A 5281-nucleotide genomic window follows, 5' to 3' on the forward strand; every position below is an offset into this window, starting at 1 on the left:
TCATATGTGTGCAGGCAGTAGGAAACATTTCTTACCTATTTCACAAGACTATTAGATCAGCTGAATTACTCTTCATCTCCAAAGAAGGAATAAATGACATTAGCATAGGTTACAATTTTTCCAAATAGACAATGACTATTGTTATATTTAGTTATATTCTCTGTACTCATAGTCATATATGTTCCAATATTCTGTAAAGAGTATATAGGCATGAAAAATGCTTATAATTAATTTTAAAATTTTATTCAAAAACTCAGGTAGGTAACAGAGCAGATGAGGCAATGTATTAAAAAAACAATCCCAAGGAGACAGTGAGTGAGAAGAGTTTCTAGAATCGAGACTATTCTTTCCTTTGACCTTATTTTCTTTAAGAATAAGGAATCCAACAACTGATCGTAGCCATCAGATCCACTTGGATCAGGAAAGCAAAAGTGATACAGGGCTTCCCTGGTGGCACAGTGGTTGAGAGTCCGCCTGCCGATGCAGGGGACACGGGTTCGTGCCCCGGCCTGGGAAGACTCCACATGCCGCGGAGCGGCTGGGCCCGTGAGCCATGGCCGCTGAGCCTGCGCGTTCAGAACCTGTGCTCCGCAACGGGAGAGGCCACAACAGTGAGAGGCCTGCATACCGCAAAAAAAAAAAAAAAAAGTGATACGAAAAGGCAAAAATAATCATTTAGGTATTTCTCAAGAAGTGTGATATATAAAAACATCCTTAGACTAGATTCTTTGATTTTTTATTTCTCTCTGTGAATATAAACTTTAAGTACAGTAGTGGATAAGTTAAGGCTTGATCATAACTCCTTATACCCTATTGTTCAATGAAGGGCTGAGCTTTATGTATAAGCATAGAAACATAAGATGTCTTATCCCCTTATTTTACAGATGAAGATTTCTAGTTCACTGGGATAAATTTACTTGTCCTAGAATAAAATAAATTCAGGTCAGACCTAGAATTGGAATGCAGAGTTCTCATTCTTTGTTTAAGATCCTTTCCATTAACCCAAATTATCCCTAAATTATTCTTAGTTGGACCTGATAGTTATTGAGATTATTAAATTCTTACTTAATCTGTACATTTAAATTTTATATATGTATATACTATGTCACTTTCTAGCAAGGGGTTATTCCTAAATTATGGATAGCTTTAAGGAATTAAGTCTTATCTGAGTTTAGAGCAGTTCTTCTACTCGCACATTAATGAACAGTCACCATCAAAGCTGAATCTTCTTTTGCTCTAAGTAAAATAGACTTTTTTTTTTTGATAAGAAAGTAGAATTTATTGGTGGGCATGAGTAAGGAGGGGACAGTGCCAAGGCTCTCACGAGCGCAGGGCCTGCCATGGGTCCAGAGGGCCACGATTAGGGATGTATTCGACCCCACAGCCGTCGGGAATGAGCCGCTTTTCTGCCACCATGTTTTCAAATTCGTCTGCATTAAACTTAGTAAATCCCCACTTCTTGGAGATGTGGATCTTCTGGCAGCCAGGGAACTTGAACTTGGCCCTGCGGAGGGCCTCAATCACATGCTTCTTGTTCTGCAGCTTGATACGGATGGACATTATGACTTGGCCAATGTGGACCCTGGCCACTGTGCCCTGGGCTTTCCAAAGGCACCACGCATACCTGTCTGGAGCCTAGACTGGGGACAGCATGCCTGTCATTAATGTCCACTGGAAAGAGCTGTCTCCAAGGTCCCTCAGGGCAACCCATACAGGCAACAGGCTGGTACACTACCAAGGAGGCTACTCTTTACAGCCATTGCACATGGGGCCCCCATCGGGAAAAGAACACAGTCGGCTTAATTGGCTGCTAAACTCTTTTTTTAATCATCAGTACTTATATTTAAAAATTATCCAAATTCAAGATTTCCTAGCAGGCTAAATTGATCCTAAAACATCACAATCAGAATTAACTGAAATAAGACATTATTCACATAATAGATTTGTGTAAGTCTATGTTACATTGGTTCCATTAGAAATAATTTTCTACCTGCTTAAAAAATAAAGAAAAAAAACTCACCAATCAAGATTTCTGTTCTAAATAAAAGCAATTATGTGCTACCTCCTCTGATTTCTGCTCCATTTGGAGTTTGTTTTAGGTATTTCACTTTGGTGTTTTTTAAGAAATACTAATGCAATAAAAATGAGCCTTGTCTAGTGTTCCTACTAATAATTTATGTATGTATACATAATTTCCAGAAAAATATTCAAATATATTTCAAATCTCTCTTACTATTAATATAGGTTCTGTTAAGCTTTCCAAGAAATGTGAGATTGTATTAAAATTTTAATTGAGGGTTTTTCAATGTTTGGAGTTGAGAAAAAGTTGTCCTGATTTAGGCAGTGTAATTCAACTCCTGCAACTACTAAAGTAAACTCAAATAAAACTTATGGATATGGTTATCAGACAGCCGACAAACGCAAAGTTTTCCCTCTGTCAGGAAAGTTTCCGGTGGGAGAGAGAGCATGCATAAGATAAAATGTGCTCCATAATCAAATGGATAAGGCTATTTATTGAGAAGAAAGTAAATGAACCATAATGTTATAGATGTATAGACTTTGACATCCCATAATGTGAGTCTGAGTCAAAAACTAGTCATCAAAATAAATGACCTAGAGGCTAAAAGTAGTACAATGGTCTGCCTGTTTCCTGCCTGCTCCTCTAACTCTTACCCAAGTCTAATCATCCTTCATCTCTAGACTCAGTCCTGTGCCAGACTTGGCACCCATTTGGCCTCAAATACTGGAGCTATAAGCTGGCCTATGGCAGGAAAGTGGCAGCAAAGAATCTGTTCTGACCTTGGGATTATATTACTTACTTCATTCGTTCATGTATTTAAAAAATATTTATTGAGTGCCTACTATGCACCAGGCATGATACCAGTCCTAGGAAGCCAGGAATGAGTAAAAGTTACATCACAAGTTGCATTTCATTTTCTATAGTAGAGAGACTGAGGTAGATACTGATAAAATATTATTTCACAAGTATAAGATTAATACTTTATCAATTCATTCATGTTTTAAAAAACATTGTAAGTGTCTTTTATGATCTAGGGTTTATCCTGGATTCTGGGAATAAGAGGATGAAAAGGGCAGGCAAGGTATTTGCCTCCCTGGGGTATTGTATTCTGTAGAGGAAAGGGGAAGTGGAGAAGGCAGAGCTGGGCAGATATAAACACATAAAAGCCGTTTTAAAAATTCAAAGAAAGATATTGTCGTTTGTGGTAAATGTGAAGGAGAAAGGCTAAGTGGTGAGACAGAAAATAAGAGGGGATGAGGCTACTTTAGGCAGGATAAGATGAGAACTCTGAGAAAGGTGATTTGAAATCTGAAAATACTTTTTTTCAGATTCAAACAGGAAAGAGTGAAGCTTATGAAAAGTCAGAGTATGTTCTACGTAGAGGAAAGTAAGTGTAAAGCCCTAGAAACAGGAAAGGTTTGTGATTATTCAAGGAAAAGAAATAAGTCCTCCATAGCTGGAGCATAGTAAGTGAGACAGCAATTAGTAAGAGAAATGATTTGGGGAGAAAGAGAATTATGTAAGCCATAGTGAGGAATCTGAATTTTCTTCCAAATGAAATTGGAAGCTATGAAAGGGTCTTAAGTGTTAAAGTGAAATAATCTGATTTGTGTTTAAAAAGATCAGTCTGGCTGCTTTGTAGCAAATGGAATACAGAAGGGCAAGAATGGAAATAGCAAGACAAACCAGACAGCCCTTATGATGTTCTAGGCAAGAGATGATGTGATGGTGATGGTAAAAATTAAGACAAGTAACCAATTTGAGATACTTTAGGGTAGAAGAAACAGAGATTATTGATGGATAAAATACTATGGAGTTTTGAGTTTCTTGCTTGAGCCAGTTGGCTAGATGGTATTAACATTTATTGAAATGAGGAAACCGGGAGAGGAACAAGTTTGTTTTTTGATGGATTGCTTATTATTGTTGTTGTTGTTTTTCTTTGTGGATGGAGGGAGAGCAGTAATGAAGAAGTCCATTTTGTTTTCTTGCAAAACACTCACTGTCAATAAAACTTAGCTCTTCAATAAGTTATTGGATATATGATTCTGGATCTCAGGTGAAAGGTTAAAGCAACAGATAAATATTTGGAAGTAATCAGCATAGAGATATCACTGAAAACTGAGGTTGCCCAAATTCTATTACTTATTGGGAAAATAGAGCAAAAGCTAATCGTCTGTAGAAAAAGTAGAAGCCAACCAATGAGACTGAGAAACAGTAGCCAGTCAGATCAAGGAGAAGTGGTGTTAAAGGAAACCTTCTTTGGAAGTAAGAACCATAACTCTCATACAGACATGAAATAAATATGTGTCAAAACTTTATCTCATTAATTAAGGGAACCAGACAGATGTCACAACCAATTCAAAGGAGAAGTCAAAGAATCACAAGCTTATATGGATTAAAGAAATAATAAATTTATAAATGGACCCCCAAACTGGGTTTATTGGTAAGAAGGGGAGAGGGTAAGAATTATTTCCCTCACCAGATACAATTTATTTTCATGTCTGTAGACAAGAATTATTTCCATTGCTTTCAGTTATCTATAATTCCCAGTTGTAAAACAGATCAAAGGCAAGGCTCAGAATCCCCATACAATCAGACAATCCCTCTAGGCTGCAGCATGGCATTAAAAAGATATCCGGTGATCTCTTTTCTTATTCCAAAATCAAATTATTCCTTATGTGGATAACCAAGAGAATATGGTGTTCTGGAATCCAAGAAAAAAATTATTTCAATGTAAAGTGAGTGGTGATCTGTGTTGAATACTAAGAAACACAGGGAAATGAGGACGAGAAGTATCCTTTTGATTTGATAACATGGAAGTCATGAAACAACAATTTTAGAGGGGAATGGAGATGAAAACCAGACCACTGGAAAGTGAATGAAAAATCGAGAAGTCAAGAATGGAAATTTAAACGAAGTCTTGAGAGGTTGGGTTTTTTGTTATTATTGTTTGTTTGTTGATCCTACTAAGGAAAACATTAAAATGTGATGGAATCTGGAAGCAGACTTCTGATGAAAGAATTTTTTTGCTTTTTTTTGATTATACAGAAAGATCTTGGATTATGTTTGAATTTCTGAATGCTTTGAGAACATGCAAGGAAGAGGGAGAAACTGCTAAAGTAGGAGAGAGAGGAAAATAAATATATATACAAAGTGCCTATGAAAGCAAAATTTTTAAGAGCCTGTGTATAAGTAGAAGGGTATATACAACAGGAAGAAAGACAAGGATAATACAAAATGGATAGTATCTGGAACTCCGCC

The 5281-nt window shown here is 36.8% G+C and overlaps 1 non-coding gene across 1 annotated transcript; it reads right to left on the reverse strand.

Annotated features, from left to right (window-relative positions):
- Positions 1–1679: 1679 nt before the first annotated feature.
- LOC113613376 (small nucleolar RNA SNORA70) lies at positions 1680–1813 on the reverse strand. Its single transcript, XR_003430216.1, has one exon. It is a non-coding gene; the product is annotated as a small nucleolar RNA SNORA70 (small nucleolar RNA).
- Between the last annotated feature and the right edge of the window lie 3468 nt (positions 1814–5281).

This window comes from Aethalodelphis obliquidens, unplaced genomic scaffold, assembly GCF_003676395.1.
Source record: "Aethalodelphis obliquidens isolate GAN/ISIS:26980383/991018 unplaced genomic scaffold, ASM367639v1 scaffold3, whole genome shotgun sequence".
Classification (NCBI taxonomy): domain Eukaryota; kingdom Metazoa; phylum Chordata; class Mammalia; order Artiodactyla; family Delphinidae; genus Aethalodelphis; species Aethalodelphis obliquidens.